Consider the following 19,333-nt stretch of genomic DNA (forward strand, 5'->3'; position numbering starts at 1 on the left):
AATGGGCACAATAAAACCAACCACACAGGATTACAGGAATATTACATGAGACCGTCTGTGTACAAGTATTCAATATGTGGCTCTTTGTTTTAAATTCTGTTCCTATACACTGAAGTGCTATCTCTTGTATGGGATGGAATTTCACTTTAGGGGGAGAAAACCCTATTTTCCACAGGGCCATCCAAAAATGTAAGTGACATCTTTGTGCAATCAGCTTCCCATCATAGAAAAGATTTAAGCAGAGTCATAGGCATCCAGGGTGTTGAGGACAGTGTATTAGTTAGAGAATGCATTTTAGTCCAAGTAACAGAAACCCAACCACAGTGGCTTACAAAGTAGGGATTAACTAACAAAATTCTCACATAATAAAATATCCTGAGTTAACATCCTTAGTTAGGATCAAAGCACCAGGGTGCCATCAAGGACCTAGGTTCCTCCTCTCTTTCTGCCCCTGCCATCCTTACATGTCCTTCATCCTTGCTGCTTGAAGTTGGCTGCCGTACCTTTAGCCCCACATGCTCTCATCCCAACAGGATGAAGAAGGTTGTGTCCATGGCCCACATTAAGAAAGCAAAAATTTTCCAGAAATCCTCAGTACCTTCAAATTAATTCTTACTGGCCAGAATTGAGTTACGTGACATCTAAATGTGAAGGTATCCAGAAAATTCAATTTTTAGCTGGGTTCAGTGCTACTTTGAACAAAATAGGTCTTCTATTTGTAAGGAAGGTATCATGGATTTAGGGTAGCTTCTTAGCAGAGTTAGCCATAAAAGAGATTCTGGAATAGGTAGAAGATTGGAGGAGATGAGCTCTTCTAACTATAAGGATTCAAAGATGCAGTTAGTAAAACATTCCCTACCCTGAAGGCATTTATAGTGTATATTGGAGACAGGTTCTACAGTCCACTATATGGGTTTGAATCACTGCCCTAACCCTTACCAGATGTATAATTCTGTCCTCTCAAAGCCCTAGTTCCTTCATCTGTAAAATAGAAATAATAATATCCACTTCACTCTTTTTTTTTTTTTTGCAGATTATAGGAGTTTAATATTTAGAGTGTTGATTATAGTGTCTGGCCCTAGTAGATGCTAAATAAATGTAGCTACTCTTTTCCCCACTAGATGGTAAGTTCCGTGAAGGCAGGGATTGTGTCTGACGTGTTCACCATGATAGCTCAGTGCTTAACACAAGTCATCCTTTAACCGATCTTTGTTAAGTGAGCGAATGGTTAAGGCCACCAGTGCTAATGTGAATATAACGCACACTCAAGATAAACGAGATTTGTCATTTCTCAGGTGAGGTTTTGGTGCACGTATCTGAAGCATCTTCTGTAAGGATGGGGTGGGAACAATCTACATTAAGGGAAAAGAATGAAAGAATGAGGATAAGAAGTTGTTTTGATCAATGTTACTAGCTATAGATAACAGAAGCTACGCTACCACATTTAAGCAGAGAATGGTTTATTACAAGATATTATGAACCTAAAAGAACCACGACTCCTCTGGCAGTTACTCCCTTGCTAATACTGCTTATACTCGGCTTTGGTGTCACTTGTAGTTGGACATGAGAATCCACCATAGCTGCCCCAGACAATCACTCACACACACACACACACACACACACACACACACACACACACCCCAGGTCTATAAGAAGAGCCAGTCTCCCTGTACAGCCACTGCTCTCCATCTACTCCTTCCAAATCTCATGTAAATGTGTCTGCTTGTCAGAGTCTAGAGTCCATGTCACATGCAGACCTGTAGCTGCAAGAGACACTGGGAAATGTAGTTTTTAGCCTCCCATCCTCTGGAGTCCAGGCAGGTTTGCTAAAAGGGGATTGGGCAGGGTACTTAGCTAGCTAATGCACAATATCAGGCACAGAACTTGTTCTAAGCAGCTGTGCGTGGTTGTCCCAACAAGACAACTTGTAGGTCATAGGAGGGTGAGGCCATGTGCAGGAGGCATTGGAAGACCAGAGGAACACAGGGAAACATTCAGGCCCACTTATCCCATGAGCTTGCATAACAGACACCCATGACTGGACAATCGGTTGCTATTAGGGGACATGGAGAGTCAGGGGGTGAGGAGCAGTGGAAGTAGTTGTCCCTGGGCGTGCATGGGTAGATTGTGTGCAGAGGGAGATGTGCTTCTGCATTCTCCTCTGCCTGGGCACTGACCCAGCTGCCCACTAGCACACAGAGCATTGGGCCCAGGCAGGTTCAACAAGCTCATCTTGCTGCCCAACCAACCTCATCCATCCCAACAAAGCAAGGATGGCAAGGGAGCGGCTCATGTGGCAGCTGTACAGTGTGGCTCCCTCAGCCCTGGCCTGTTTGACCTTCCAGCTAGTCCTAAAACGTGGGCTGTGGGAAGGAATGGTCAGGAGGCAAGGAGGAGAACTTTTTGTTAGTAACTCTAGGTCATGAGGCTGGAAGGGATAAGCTCAATGATTTTTCACACACACACACACACACACACACACAAACAAATACCCTAGAAACTTGATGGAGATGTGCTTTTCCTTCTTTTTCTCCTTTTGTCTTTTTTTTTTTTCAATTTCAGTTGTGTTTTATAGACTTGTATGATACAGGAAGTGGGACAGCTGAGCAATTAGTTGAAATAGATCTTGTAGACAGCCAATGTGACAAGCTGGATGATTCTGGTTCAGAAAGGATCTTTTAGAGGAAAAAAAAAAAAAACCCAAACCAAAACAAAAAATCCAGTCATGATTTATACCCCCTGCAGCCCCACTCCTTTTTACATACTCTTTTTTTTATAGGGTTTGTGGAGGATTTGACTGATTTCTTGATATCATTTCTTTCTTGGTCCTTCACTTGGTATACCTTCTGTAAGGATGGGATCTATAAATGCAACTTGCGGTATGCAAACATCATTTTCTAGAAGCAGATTCCGTGTAATGCCATTAAATGCAATCAGAAGTTACTAAGCATCTTACTGGAACTCTCTTCCAAATGTACCTAATCTAATTTACCTTTCCTTTGGTATTTAAGTCCCTGACAGTTGAAGCGGACATTTCTCAGAGCAGTTTGGCTTGTAACAGGTGCCCTGTTTTATCTTTCTTTCCTCTTCTTTGTTCATTTCCTGTTAATATCTCAGTGTGCTGTTACAGGGAGCATTAACCATTGGGTCACAGTAAGTTCTAGACACATGCTGTCATATCAGAAATGTTCACTTGACTGCAGTGTCATGGGTGTGTCAGATGTTTGCTGGGTGAGTGAATGAGACACAGTCCTGTCCTCAAGCCCTAAATGACTTCTCATCTTTTTTAGAATCACAGAATCTTGTGATCATGTGAGAACACTTTAATAAACCTGGAGTTTCATTACTCATCTGCACATGATTTTAGTGTTTTTCAGTTGAAAATGTTCTTTTTTAAGAAAGAAATGTTTGCACACAAACATTTGCAAAGAGGGAAAAAGCCATTTCCCATACTTTCTGCTTAAACACAATTACAATATTTTAACTCTCACCTCGTGGTTTAAATTTATGTAGAGCAACATGCCCCTAGGTGATTTAATTATCTGCTTCTGATCTCATCACGAAGACGTAGTGGAAGCCTGGGGGAAAAACTTTTCATTCCCCAATATCTTCTGCTAGGAAGCTGGTGCTCGAGGATGATTTGTTCAAGGAATTATTTTAAGGCCCATTTACTGTTCAGCATAAATTATAACTGCATCAGGCTGGTCTAGTAAGGATGCTCTTTGATGATCTTTTGAGACCTAGATATATGAACTCTAGGGCAAGGGAACTCGAACAGTCTAGGAGCCAATCCTTAGAGTGTATGAAGAGAAGCTGACAGCCCCTGGACCCAAATCTACCTGTAGGACTCTCCATTAACCAAGACCTTTTAATGGTAAGGAGTTCTGGCTGCACATCCTTTTTGTCATTGAGGAAACAAACATAAAGGAGTAGACGTGGTACTTGCTAAGACTCAAAGCCGTGCCGGTATAGGCATGGGTTTACCTTAAATACATTCTGAATAGAAGCAGATTTCCTTCAGAATTTTTGGCAATGGCTAGGACTGTCAAGTGGCCTTGCCATTAAAAACCTATGCTGGGGGCACCTAGGTGGCTGGGTTGATTAAGCATCCGACTCTTGGTTTTGGCTCAGATCATGATCTCATGGGTTGTGAGACAGAGCCCCATGTCGGGCTCTGCACTCAGCTGGGAGTCTGCTTAGTGATGTTCTCCCTCTGATCCTTTCACTCCAAAAAATGAATAAATAAATCCAAAAAAAAAAAGAAAGAAAGAAAATAAAACCTATACTGCTTTCCCAGACTGTCTGCCCTAAAGCTCAGGCTCCCAGTCTTCACTTATTCACCTGCAGTCTTTGCATCAGACCTGAGCACTGTGAGTGAATGACCATCTAACCTCACTAAGGCCATTTGCCACAAATCTCTTGTGTAGTCCAGCCCAGGCCTTGTTTCCATTTGGCTTGGTAACATCATGGTGTCATTTTACAAGTATCTTTTTTTTTTTTTTTAAGATTCTGTTTACTTATTTATGAGAAACACAAAGAGAGAGAGGCAGAGACATGGGCAGAGGGAGAAGCAGGCTCCCTCCTGGGAGTCCCATGTGGGATTTGATCCCAGCATCCCAGGATCACACCCCGAGCCAAAGGCAGATGCTCAACTATTACTGAGTAACCCAGGCGTCTCTACAGGTATCTTTAAATCACCACTTCTGTGGCCTGCTGTCATCTCAAAAACAGTGTGTATAAAGCTGACCTCACAGGATGTGTCACAATTCAGCTCAATAGTCTACACACCTTTCCTACACCAGCAGCAGCAACAGCAGCTCTGCTCTCCTTGTCACTCATGCTCATCTGTTCTGACGGTTCCCTGTCTGTCACCATCCCTTCATCTTGTTTTCCTTTCCCTTCATCCACATGTCCCTGCACCTAGATTGTAACAATAATCTCCTCCACCCTGAAGTGCTAGAATTGGAAGGGCCCTTTTGCAGCTAATCCAACATCTTCAGTTTTCAAATGAGGAAATGGCAGCTCCAGAGAGGTTACATGAGTAGCTTTGTTTCGAACTCATCAGGTCTACTGTCTTTCCCCTGGGTCTTGTGTTCCTTCCACTCTGCCAGCTGATGTCCTGGTCACCTGCCTCCAGCCTCCCCTCCTTCTGTCGTTCTATGTACCCGGTGCTCACATTTGCTTGGCTGAAATATTTCTTTCATCATCTCTCTCTCATCTGCAGATTTTTGGAGGTCCCTACTGCCAGGACAACTCAGGATATGCTTTATCATCCAAACCGGGATACTTGAGAGTAATAGAGATGCTAGGACAACAGACACCTACCAGAACGGTCCTGGGCAAACCAGGACTCGCAGTCACACTTCATATAGCCTAGATCAGAGATTCTAAATCAGAAAGACCAAACTTTGCCCTTTGGAATTGAAGGTTTTCCACATTTGGGTCCCAGTTACACGTCTAAGCTCTGTCCTCAGTAATCTACACAGTGTCTTGCTGCAGCGAGCTTGCTCATCCTTCTCCGCACACTTTATGTGTATTTCTGCTTGGGAATCTGAAGGTTTTCCTCTGCTGTCTTCAAGGGCCTCCTCAAGGCCCTTTTCTTCCATAAAATCTTCTTCTCAGTCAGTTGCGTCTCCCGAGAATGTCTAGCTCCTCCACAGTCTCGCACTTGCTGTCTCTACTACTAATTTGATCCTTACAAGTGGTGAAACGAGGTGTTTTGATTTTTTGCCTTCGTGGTGAGGATAGTCTCTCATCAGATCCTTTATAAATTTAATGTCTACTTCCAAAGAAAGAGACCCACAAAATAACACAAAAGGAAAACATGAAAATGAATAAAACATTCAAAATGGAAATCAGAGTTTTATTTTACTCGTGAGTGTTGGAGACTGCTCAACCTTTGCTGAGGGGACTCCAGCATTATCAAGCAGAAGTACAAGTGCAACTGCACTTCTGTCTACATGCTGTTGAGACAAAATAGGCGTAGGATCATTGTCCGGGCATTACTGTAACCCCAGAAGCTTGGAAACAACCAAGTGTCCAGCAATGGGGAACTAGTTGAATAGACTGTGATACAGCACACAAAGGAGCATCGTGTGGATATAAAAGAGAGTGAGAAGGAAGATGCCAATGTAGGAGTATGGAGAGATTTTTAAAAAATATTTTATTTATTTATTTGAGAGAGATAGAGAAAGCATGAGCAGGGCGAGGGGCAGAGGGACAAGGAGACTCCCCCCCACTGAGGAAGGAGCTCTTTGCAGGGCTCCATGCAGGGCTCGATCTCAGGACCCTGAGATCATGCCCTGAGCTAAAGTCAGATGCTTAACTGACTGAGCCGCCCAGGCCCCCCCTGAAAATGGAGAAATCTGTAAGACAAAACAAGTGGGGAAGAACAAGGAATTGTGTGCTACCACCTAAATACCTTTAATTTAATAAATACCGTGTTTTGTGAATTTCTTTCTTTTATAAAGTGTAAAGTGTGATTAATTTTGCTTTCCTTCACTAGCACTGGTTTCATGCTTGAATTTGAGGAACTGAGGAGCCATCCTGGAAGGGATATCAGAGCTATGCTTTAGAAAATTCTTTCTGCCATGAGTGAGCACACTTTGGAGTGAGGAAGGGGAAGTCTGGGGAAGGCAGGGCCACAGGGGGGGATCAGTGCCCAGGCTCCCATCCTGCAGCCCTGGATTTTGCTCTGTTGACCACATTTCCTTATAAGAAGCTTATCCATTTGTTGGCTCCATATCTCAGTGCTCCCCTCTTATTGCCCCTGGCCTTCAAGAGTTTAGACTTTTGTTTTCAGATGAACATTTCATTCAGCAGTGTGATTTTCCAACCGGGTAATTTTGGACACCAGACTTGTTTTATTTGGTGACTGATGTGGTTTCCCCCAACAGTGGAAGCAGGGAAGAAACAGATCCTTTGTTCCTCTCATTGCGTTTCATTCCATGAGATGTAATTTACAGATTTTTAAGAATGTCATTTGGAAATAATCCCCAATTAATAAGCCACTTTGTGATTTATTCTATTTTTTCCTAACAACTTTGACACTTGTGGGGAAAAAAAGGTTAGGACATGATTTTTTTTTAAAGGCAGATATCTAGAATGACCTGTTGCAAGAGGACATGATGATGATGATGATGACGATGATGATGATATAGGAAATAATGATTCCTCACTCCCAACCCTCAGGTCCAATCAGTTATCAACCATAATAATAGATGTTCTTGATGAAGTGCCTTCAGGAACGCTCTAGTCAGCTGGCTTTTTACTTTTCTTATGTTTCATCATATGATCTTATATTATTCTTCCAACAACTCTTTTATGAAGGAAACTGAAGCTCAGAGACGCTTAGTAACTTGGCCAAGGTCACCAGCCTATTTAATGACAGGCCTGGGTTTGAACTCAGATCTTCACACTATAGAGCTGGTGTTTGCACTGTATACACTGCCTCCCTAACTGCGCCAAACTCTATCACTCCTACCTGTCTGCTAGTACCTTTCACATCATTTTTCAACCCTGCTGAGAACAGTTATGAGCATCATCATTATCTCTCCCCTGAAGTAATGTGATTTCCTCTCAGTAAGGCTCCTTCAGATTTTTTTTCTTATAACCTGAAGATCCTCCTTACCACCCTGAGTTCCATCTCCCTAAAGGACCACAAGAATCATTCCTCCACTTCATATATATTTCCAGAGTATCTACCCAATATATGGTGGACTTTTTTCCTCAAAACACTATTCCTAAGAACATAGGACTTTGTTTTAAATTCGAGTTCTTGTGAACTCTTGCTTTAACTAGAATTAGAGCTCACTTATTTAGAATCACAAACATTGTTAGGGCAGGACACAATAGCTTGAAATTACTTAAAATAAGTACCAGCATTGGATGCCCATAGGGGTCACCTAATGGAATGACTTTTAAAGGAAGCAAATTTACATAGTTTTAGTGTAAATTTCATGGGCTCTGCCCTCAAAGAACTGCACATTAGATAGGATTGTACACAAGCCTTTTCAGATCATTTTTGAAAAGCAGTAAAGTGGTGATCACTTATTTTGTAGTGCTCACGAATACATACCAATGGGCAATAAAATAAAAACTAGCCTTATGTTATATAAATGCACAATTGAAGCTGTATAAAATTTCCAGTGACAGCATCATACACAGATTCCAAAGTGCCTTATCTCAAACCAGGTGAATGGATGTGGAGATGGAGGGCTCCAAAAATCTGTTAGATGATCAGAAAGTAACTCTTAACAATGACCAAGAATTGACAAAAATGTGTATCAAGAGTTTAACAAAATTGTGTCATAAAATGTGGGAAAAAAAGAGCCATATTTCTAAATATGTTATCTTCTACAATGTGTGGTTGTGAATATGCACATATAAATTAAATATTATAAATGGAAAATTAACTATTTCATCCTTAGCCTTGAAAGTTTATATGTTCAAGCTAAACAGAAAGCTCTTTTCCTTATTTTCTCATTGAGAAAGCAGGGAGTTGCCTTATTTTCAGGGTCACCTCATTTTCACAGATCAGTACTGTACTCATAGAAAACCAGATACAGATCTTGCTCTCAGGATACTAACAATCCAGGAGATAAGTATAGCAGTTACTATTGCCATAAACCTCCTCAAATTTAGTGACATAAAACAATAACCATTTTATTAGGTTCATGGACTCTGTGGATCAGGAATTCCAGAAAGGCACAGAAAGGACAAATCTGTGTTACTCCATGATGTTTGGGGCCTCAGCTGGGAAGACTTGAAGGCTTAGCTGCCATCATTCAAGGGTGTCTTTACTCACTGGCACTGGGCTTCCTCACAGCATGGCAGTCTTAAAGTACTCAGACTTCTTACAAGGTAGCTCAGGGCTGCAAGCACAAAAGTTCCATCAAACAAGGTAGAAGCTCCATTGCCTTTTTCTGCCCTGGTCTTTCTCTCTCTCTCTCTCTTTCTTTCTTTCTTTTTTAAGATTTTATTTATCTGAGAGAAAGAGAATATGAGTGCACAGGAGAGTACAAGCAGGGGGAGGCAGAGGGGCAGAGGGAAAGGTAGAAACAGACACCCCACTGAGCAGGGAGCCTGATGTGGGGCTCAATCTCAAGACCCTTGGGATCATGGCCTGAACTGCAGGTGGACACTTAACCGACTGAGCCACCAGGCGCCCCTGACCTGGTCTTTTTCTGATAATGCCTATTCATTGTTATTCCTGCCAGTCTTCTGATTACGTTCAAGTCAAAGGTCTGTCCAGATTCAGGGGAGGAGGCCTAGACCCCACCTTTTATGGGAGGAGGGAAGCATCAGTACCACATTGTAGGAGATCATGTGGGATGGGAAATACTGTTGCAGGCCATTTTTGGAAAATACAATCTGACCCAAAGAATTTTGGCAGGCCCATATGTAACAAAGAAGATAGAAAACATAGCAGAAGTGGTGTGGCGTTAAAGCAGAGTTGTATGGATGAGGCTTGGGCAGGGAGAAAAAGGGGGATGTGGACACCTGGGAAAGTAGTGACAACAGTCAGATGTAGAATTAAGAGAACCAGGCAACCGGATGAAGACGTAGGGTTAGGGAATAGATGGCTAGATATTTTGGAGTCTGGGGGTCAGGGAGAAGGATGTACCTCAGGCAAAATGGGGACACAGAGGCAGACAAGTAGATGTGGGAAGGAGGAGGTCCGGCAGCTGTTCACACTAGCACTTACCATGTTGAAACTCCATCTATCTCCTCATTTCCACCCTCATCATTCTGCACCCATCATTCCTGAGACCCCTCCCACATACATACCTCTTTGTAGTTTCCTCCTAACGGCTGCTTCCATTGTCCTTTCTGCTCTCCTCACCTCTGTACGTCTACAGTATCCCTCTGCAGCCTGTCTTCCAGCAGAGCATGCTTGACTGTTTCACAGGTCCTGCTGTCTGCTCTTAACCATATCCAATGCCATTGTTTGGTGCATACATAGCGTCTGACTCTGTACTACCCTTTTCTCTTAAAATCCTCCCATTTCTTGGCTTCATTTGGCTCTCCTTCCAACTGTCTAGCTGCACCAACTCAGTCTCCTGGGTTGGCTCCTTTTTTTCAGATGGCTCATTATTTTTTGGTGTTCCTCAGGGTGTTTTCTTTGGCTATTGTCCCTGCTTATTCTGCACTCAGCATGTGAAGGTCAGCTTCTGGTGGATCATGGGCTCCTGCAATAGGATAAGAATTTTGCAAGCATATGGGAGTAGACATATATCTCTAGGGTATGATCCATAGCTTCATCACATTCTCCAAGTCGTTTCTGAATTAAGAAAAACCAGAAGGCTGAGACCCACTGCTTTCTGCATATTTACTCCATGGCCTCAAATTGATATTCAGCTCATGTCACTCCCTTAAACTTTAGGATTCCTCCTTGGTTACATTCAAGGCTCTTCGGGGAAGCTTAAAGAAATGCTGGTAATCAATTGAATCAGAATCCTGGGTATGAGGTTCAGTGGGGTAATACATTTCAAAGAGAATGTTAATCCTGTTTTGTGTCAGTCAGAAAGATAACCCTCATGGTTAATACTTTAAACTATTTTCTCTTTACCAGGCTAAAATAAGTTACACCACCTTAAAGAGAATTGCATTATATCAAGATTAGGCTGTCAGTTTAGGTGACAAAGATCTGGACTTTCTAAAAAAAATCAGTACTATAGAGATTAGATAGAATATAATTGTTTTCTTTGGGTTGACTTCATTCTGCAAACTAACTCGTTTCTTCTTTGCCTAATTGTTTCTTTTATTTTTGTCTATGAAAATGAAACTTCCTTACTAAAAATAAAGTAGATTTTATTGGGTACAGTTTTTAGTTTTGCAAAATGCAAAGAGTTTTGGAGATGAATGGTGGCGATGTTTGCACAAAAGTGTGAATGTGCTTAATGCCAATGAACTGTACACTTAAAATGGTTAAAATGGTATGACTCATCCTGTATAAACCACAATTTAAAAAATAATTTAAAAATTTTGAAAATGGATGAAAGAGTTGACTGTTAATTGCAAAAAAAAAAAAAAGCAACTAGATTTAAATGGAATAAGTCATTGGCCTTTTAAAAGAAGGTTTGTGGGATCCCTGGGTGGCGCAGCGGTTTGGCGCCTGCCTTTGGCCCGGGGCGCGATCCTGGAGACCCGGGATCGAATCCCACGTCGGGCTCCCGGTGCATGGAGCCTGCTTCTCCCTCTGCCTGTGTCTCTGCCTCTCTCTATCTCTCTGTGACTATCATAAATAAATAAAAATTAAAAAAAAAAAAAAATTAAAAAAAAGAAGGTTTGTTATTTCTCAGGAAAAATCCAATCCATTGAGAAACGATATCAAATCTATTTCTATTAGTCACAGTGAAATCATGTGGGTGGAAAGTACCTAGAGAATTCCACAAACAGGCAAAAAGAAAAAAACCCTGTCTCTACCTAATTCAGTTCATGGTAACCAGACCATAATTGCCCCCACCACCATGTGTATTTCCTAGACAAAAAGAAAATGAAAACTCACTGTAATTTAAGAACCAGCATAATTCCTAAATATACTTTCAGTTGGGATGGGTATATTTTAAAAAGTGATCGAGAAGTTACCCAGAGGACTGTAGTCCTTATGGTTTATGTGGTATAGTGGTTGAGCTCACAGAATCTGCAGCCAGAATGCCTGGGTTTTATTCCAGACTACACTATCAATCATCAGCTTGATCCTCAGCAAGTTGGTTTACCTGCTTATGCCTCCATTTCCTCACCTGCCATATTGGTACCAACCTCACAGAATGAAATGAGCTAGTACCTGTGAAGCACTTAGGACAGAACCCAGAGTTCTTACTATGTCCTCATCACATTGAGTTTTAGGGGGTTCTGATTCAGCAAACATCTCCTGACTGTTGACTATGCATTGCTAAAGAATCACAGAACATACCATGAAATAGACTCTCCTTTGAGAACCTGAACATCCTCCCCACCCCCACCCATGAGGTGTCATGGCTATTTTGCCAGCACAGTCCATGATGCAACCCTTATTCCTTCCACTTGCCTAGACACCACTGAACATTCACCCGTTTATCAAGCTTCAAGTTTTCTGAAGGCTCTGAGTTGCCTCCTGACTGAATATTCCTCCTCCTTCCTCTGGCCACTCTTCCTCCTCCCTTGGGAAGCTGCAGATTCTTTGGGCCCTCGATTTCCTTTCCGCCAAACATCATAGAACGTGTTAGTGTTCATCTTCTTCAATGAGTTTTTGAGTCTTAGGGTTTCTGACTGAAGTCGGTTGTTCCTCTTTTCATCCATTGATGTTTTCAGACAAAGTTTATAAAAGATGTCCTCTTCATCAAAATAACATGAAAGGACTTGCAGAATAATATTGCTCTGACAAAAATGTGTCTCAGAACCTAATTGAGATTCCATATTGACGAGAGAGAGCAAAAATAAAAGAAACCGCAAGTACTGGGACACAAGATAAGAGTGAACACAGTGCTTAAGAAATCACCCATTTTCATCTGGGGAAGAGGAGGCAGCAAGCACATTTATAATCTGATGCCAAAAAAGACAGCACAAGTTCTGTTTGCTCTTCTAGATGAACCTGACCAAAGTCCCTGACCAAACGCATAAAACCTCTTGAAACCTTGGTCTGTTCTGAGTATTTCTTTTGCCTCCTTAAGGATCCTGACTGTGGAGCTAGGCAGGCTGCTAATTAACTAACAGAGCTTTGTAAACTGCTTAAGAGATGTGAGTGGGCAATAGGGACTCCTGGAGCAAAGACAAGATGATTAAATAAAAATCTTCTCTGATTAGGAGAGATCTACCTGCTTGTCACTCCCTGAATCCAAAGGATTTTACTGAAAATGGAAGGAGTCTTCTCAAGAGAAATGGAATGAAGGGAGTCTTTCTGGGTCCAGGAGCCCAGCGCCTCTCTCTAGCATGTAGGGAGGAGAGTCCTGTAGCCTGGGCAGTGAGCAAGAGCTGAGGAATACAGAATGTTGATGCCAACTAGACTAAGTACAAAGGACACCCCTTTCCATGGTAGACAAGTATAACAAGAAGGAAAAGCCTTAAAATTTTGAGTCAACTCATAAAGTCTGATTTAAATGATAAAAACTTGACTGCCACTTGAGTGAAAATTCACCTCAAAATTACCTAATTCAGATATTCTGCATGCCATTGGCTGGGTGACATATTGCCCAAATGACTGCCAGATGTGTGTGTCTTCTACAAAGCAAACTGCTGATACACTTACAGCATGAGGTCGCTAAGCAGAGTTTCCTAGGAAACTGGGCCATCAGCAGAGCTTTCTCACTGAACATTCACCAGAGGGGGAGACTCAATAAATAGTTCCTTTTTTTCCTTAAGTTTTCCATTCCCACCTCCTCTCTCTCTATTTTACCATCCCTCATGTCAAAAAAAGAATGGATGATCTAATAAGATACTAAATAAGTAGTATTATTACCTATGAATGGAAAGAATGTATTTCCTAAATTTCAATTTGGCCATATTGCCTATCAGATGGACCAACAAGATAAGAGTTGTGGAATTATGCATTTTCCAGAAAAATCTATCACTGGTGGTCCCAGCAGGTGGCAAGATGATGTGAGAAGAGTCAAGTGAGATCTAGCATATATTGACTATTTGTATGCAAGATATTGTGTTCCGAGGTGTAGACCCATTACTTAATGAGCTCCCTACCGTGACAGGCATTACCCTATTTCACAGTCCGGGGAAGTGAGGTTGGGAACTGAGGGTCACCTAGCCAGAAAGAGTGGAGCAGGATTTTGAGCCCAGGTTCACTCCCCAAGAGGTCCCACTGTGGCCCAACCTCCATGTGAGTGACAGGCTGGTTCTGAGTGCTGCCCTCCTGTCCTCTTCTTCCCATCCCTTCCCATCCTAACTACTGACCACACAGCCAACAACAAGAACCAGAGCCCCCTCCAGAAGCCTCTACCAATTCGAGCAGTGATATCCCTCACATCCAGCCCTGGCCCCAATGATCATCTTTTGCAAAATAACAAATTGACTATATTGGCTTTTCTCTCTGTTTAAGGTGGGAAGCTAACGTCATTTTTTGAAGTTCTCCCTATCTCTTAAGGGAAGGACCCAGTATGGGTCAACCCTCTCCATCCCCTTGATGCTTTCCTCCCTGGCTCAAGCCCAGCTACCCCTTGGCTCCAGGAGCACTTAGAACTTTGTACCCATTTGACATTCTCACAAGTGCCTCTGACCTCTCCTGTACTTCTTCATGGCAGGCATGTTGTTGGGATCCACTTCTCTGTACCTCTGTGGGACAACCCAGGACCTTCTGCCCATGAGGCACTAAATATGCATTTCTCAACAGTTTATTAAAGGAGGCAAAAAGCAAACTACTTCTCTCCAGGGAGGAACTGGAGGGATGTGAGTCCTAGCACCCAGAACCAGGCACTGGTACTCTTAAAATTTCTCTCGTTTTTCCATGACTTGGGAGGCCAATGTGTCCCTGTTCTGGGAATCTTGTATTTGTTGCCTGTGTGAACAGTCTATGTTGAGTCAGGCCACAGAATCTTCCCCATACCATAGAATAAGGAGAGGCTCCAGAGCATTCCATCTACATGTGCCAGGATCACCCAGCCCATGTTTTGGCGGCTCTGTAATTTGGATGACTCTCCTTGAAGCAGGACGGCCAAATCAGCTTCCTGCTGATAACAGTAATCAGATTTCATAGCAAAGTCCCCAGTTAGGCAGGGCAAACAGAGAGGCAGCCTGAGCTATCGATTTGTGTTGGGGAAGGTTTTTTCCATTGAGATGGCTGAATATTTTGTGCTAAATCCTTTTTCTTCCCCATACCCTGCATATTTTTCCTATGCATGATATGGGACAGAAGTCATTTTAATTATCTTCTTTATTTTATTTGCTTAGTTAAAACCCCAGAATTAAGGTTTGGGAAACAAACTGTCCATATTTAATATATGTGATTGGCTCAAAAGTGTCATTTATTTTAGATAACATGGGAGGAAGTATAAATTATTTGATAGCATAGCAGCATTTTCAGTGTGTTTTGTGTTTCATGCCATTTAAAAAATAGTGTCTTCCTGGGTACCAGCATTGGCTATGGAGTATGTTTTTCTTTTTTTTTTTTCAGGAAAAATTACTAACTATGCCATGCATTTTTTTTTATGCCATGTATTTTAACTTCTCTTAATCTTTGCATTTGGAAGAGAATATTCTCTAGGTAGTTTTGAAGATAATAATAGCACTGAGAATGCACGGATGCCTCTGTACCGATTTCCAAGGAAGGCTTCTCCAGATGTGGAATGCCATGGGGAGTCAATCTGGTTTGCATAATTGACAGCTGCCAGCCTGTAATCCTCTGTGCTAAATTGGAGCTGCGGCCACAGAAGGCAACACGGCAGCTGGGCTGCTGGGAGTCAAGTCCCTGCACTTGCATGACTTTCCGCCTATCACCATGGGCAGGGTCCTGGCCCCTAACACAGGGTGCACTGCTCAGGAAAGGAGGGGACCCTGTAACTATTGCCTGGTAAGCTGAGGGGTGGGGGGCGCTTTGATTCACTCACCTGAGCCATAGTTGGCTAATCGAGAGTTACCTTTTATTGGATTTACTTTGGCATTTTAATCTTAAATTCTTCAGAGACCAGTTCTTAAGATGAGGCAGGGCCATGGATTAGAAAGACTGAGGGTATCAGCCAAATGGAGAACACTGTTCCCTTTCAGGGAGCCATGTGGCTCCTGTTCTGGTCCCCTCCACTTAATGACTGTTAAACCTTACACCAAAACCATCTTAAGAGCTTTCTGGCCCTCTGTCCCATCCTGGTTTGTCAAGTAGGATGATACCATCTGTCCTACCTACTTCACAGGCTTGTTCTGGGATCAGAAAAGTTAATATAAGTGCTTTGTCCACTGTGAAGCCAATTTAAACAATGCACAGATGGATCAACAAACAATCTCTGGTATATATGGTCTCTGTCTTTCTAACTCTCTTTCTCTTTTGAATTTTATGGCCTCTGTCATCAATACTTCCTGATAATAATGATAGCTATCATTTGTGAAGCGCTATTCATGTGCGAGGCATTGAGGTACACGCTTTACAGGCATTATTTTTATTTAATCCTCACAATCGCTTTGCTGGTTGGCACCCATTGCTTCAGTTCACATAAGCACTGCGTTCCGAATCCATCACGGCCTTCTATAGAAGCCCATCACACTTGCCTTTAAGCTGCTTGTGAAATGAAGGAGCTACATTCTTCATTTCCAATTTTGACAGTTTTCAAATGGCTTAACATGTTATCAATTGCTGAATCATTTTTTTAATGTTTGAGTGCACCATAGGCCAATAAGCATGGAGTGTATTTGTGGCGACAGAGCAGAGACAGAGAGAGAGAGAAAGAGAGAGAGAGACAAAGGGAGAGGGAGAGAGGGAGAGACTCTGAAAAGAGAAAAAGAGAGTAGGGGAGAAAGGAAGGAAGAGAGAGAATGTGTGACTGACAGAAAAAAGATGTAATTTTGGGGCACCTGGGTAGCTCAGTGGTTGAGCGTCTGCCTTTGGCTCAGGTCATGATCCCGGGGTCCTGAGATTGAGTCCCGCATCAGGCTCCCCGGGGGGAGCCTGCTTCTTCCTCTGCCTATGTCTCTGCCTCTTTCTCTCTGTGTCTCTCATGAATAAAAAAATAAAATCTTAAAAAAAAGAAAAAGGTATAATTTTGTGTGTGATAAGTATAGTACTTTTCTAATATGCAGATAATCCTTAAAAGCATAGAATTAATTAGTTAACGGGTTTTTGATGTTCATAGTGCAGAAGATTTGGAAGTACATGATCTTGATAATCTTCATAAAAGATTAGAAGATGCTTAAGAAAGACAGTTCCCAGCATCTCAAAACCTTGCCGAACAGAAATAATGTCAGTGGAGATGGGGTGGAGGAGGTGAGAGGTAGGGGAGCGAGAAGGGAGGGAGATGGGTAAAATGGTTTCAGAGATGCTTCACCAGCAAGGCTCCTTGTATCTCCTTCCTCGTCCCCAAGTATTGCCTGCCTTAAATTCAGCTGCGGCAGGTCCCCGCCTGCCTCTGACAGCAAGGACACAAGTTCCAGGCACCGGTCGTGTGCTTCCAGCCTGTACATGGACAGGTAGTCTTTAGGCAGCCCATTTTAACACGGAACCTGACGATTCCAGAGGCTACTTCAAAGATGAAGCATTCTGCCGTTGGTCAATGTTAGAATTTAGGAACTCTTTCCCTTTCCATCTCGCAGATGCCCTCTGGGCTGGGTGTCCCACTGGCTGGATGCCTCTGAAGGGCCTCTTGGGTGAAGCCTGCTTGGGAACCTGAGCATAACCAGGCCAGATGTGGGAGTTTCGAGTTGGGTAGGAAACCAGGTTCTTTCTGTCCAGGCCAACAATTGAATTTGAGGTTAAGAAATAGCATTTGTAAAGAAAAAAGAAAAAAAAACAAAGAGTGGCTTTTCTTGCAGAATCATTTCTTTTGTTTCAAACGTTGATGATCCAGTCTTGTGCATTATTTAGGGCTTCTGTTTCTGCGCTTTCTTTGGCTGCTTTGCCTTCTCACATTGCATTCTTCCATTCTCTCTAGAAAACAGGCCAGGTAAGAGACATGAGCTAAGACTCAAATCTGATCATTTTGCTGCTAATAAGCAGCTCCATTAACGATTTTTTTCTTGCTCCTGGAGTGTAGGGAAGGGGCATTTCTGATTAATCTTTGTACTTCTTCCAGCCAGCATTTTACCCAGGTGTCTAGGAGGAGCTCAGTGATTGTTTACAGGTGTGTTAGATTGAAGTGAATATTTTATTCTGATCTGCAGGACAGAGATGGAGACAGTGCTCCAGCCTCATTTTTTTTTTTTTGGTATATTTTTTTATTGGAGTTCTATTTGCCAACATATAGTATAACACCCAGTGCTCACCCTGTCCAATGCCCCCCTCAGTGCCTGTCACCCACTCCCCCCATCCCCCTGCCCACCTCCCTTCCACTACACCTTGTTCGTTTCCCAGAGTTAGGAGTCTCTCATGTTCTATCACCCTCACTGATATTTCCCACTCATTTTCTCTCCTTTCCCCTATAATCTCATTCACTATTATTTATATTCCCCAAATTAATGAAACCATTTAATGTTTGTCCTTCTCCAGTTGACTTCACTCAGCATAATACCCTCCAGTTCCATCCACTTTGAAGCAAATGATGGGTATTCATCGTTTCTAATGGCTGAGTAATATTCCACTGTATATAGAGACCACATCTTCTTTATCCATTCATTTTTCGATGGACACCGAGGCTCCTTCCATAGTTTGGCTATTGTGGACATTGCTGCTGTAAACATTGGGGTGCAGGTGTCCTGCCATTTCACTGCATCTGTATCTTTGGAGTAAATCCCCAGCAGTGCAATTGCTGGGTCATAGGGTAGCTCTATTCTTAACTCTGAGGAACCTCCACACAGTTCTCCAGAGTGGCTGCACCAGTTCACATTCCCACCAACAGTGCAAGAGGGTTCCCCTTTCTCCACATCCTCTCCCACATTTGTTGTTTCCTCTCTTGTTAATTTTCCCCATTCTCACTGGTGTGAGGTGGTATCTCATTGTGGTTTTGATTTGTATTCCCCTTATGGCAAGTGATGCAGAACATTTTCTCATGGGCTTGTTGGCCATGTCTGTGTCTTCTTTGGTGAAATTTCTGTTCATGTGTTTTGCCCATTTCATGATTGGATTGTTTGTTTCTTGGGTGTTGAGTTTAAGAAGTTCTTTATAGATCTTGGATACTAGCCCTTTATCTGATAGGTCATTTGCAAATATCTTCTCCCATTCTGTAGGTTGTCTTTAGTTTTTTGTTGACTGTTTCTTTTGCTGTGCAGAAGCTTTTTATCTTGATTAAGTCCCAATAGTTCTTTTTGGCTTTTGTTTCCCTTGCCTTCATAGATTTATCTTGCAAGAAATTGCTGTGGCCAAGTTCAAAAAGGGTGTTGCCTGTGTTCTCCTCTAGGATTTTGATGGATTCTTGTCTCACATTTAGATCTTTCATACATTTTGAGTTTATCTTTGTGTATGGTGTAGGAGAATGGTCTAGTTTCAAATTGGCAAAGAAGTCAAACTCTCTCTTTGCAGATGACATGATACTGTACATAGAAAACCCAAAAGACTCCACCCCAAGATTGCTTCAACTCATACAGCAATTCCGCAGTGTGGCAGGATTCAGAATCAGTGCCCAGAAGTCAGTGGCATTTCTATACACTAACAATGAGACTGAAGAAAGAGAAATTAAGGAGTCAATCCCATTTACAATTGCACCCAAAAGCATAAGATACCTAGGAATAAACCTAACCAAAGAGGTAAAAGATCTATACCCTAAAAACT

The 19,333-nt window shown here is 42.3% G+C and overlaps 1 protein-coding gene across 1 annotated transcript in view; it reads left to right on the forward strand.

Moving 5' to 3' along the window:
* Positions 1–19,333, forward strand: part of CHN2 (chimerin 2) — a 297,062-nt gene that overhangs the window by 53,751 nt on the left and 223,978 nt on the right. The gene's annotated exons all lie outside the window — the stretch shown is intronic.

This window comes from Vulpes lagopus, chromosome 13 (genome assembly GCF_018345385.1).
Source record: "Vulpes lagopus strain Blue_001 chromosome 13, ASM1834538v1, whole genome shotgun sequence".
NCBI lineage: Eukaryota > Metazoa > Chordata > Mammalia > Carnivora > Canidae > Vulpes > Vulpes lagopus.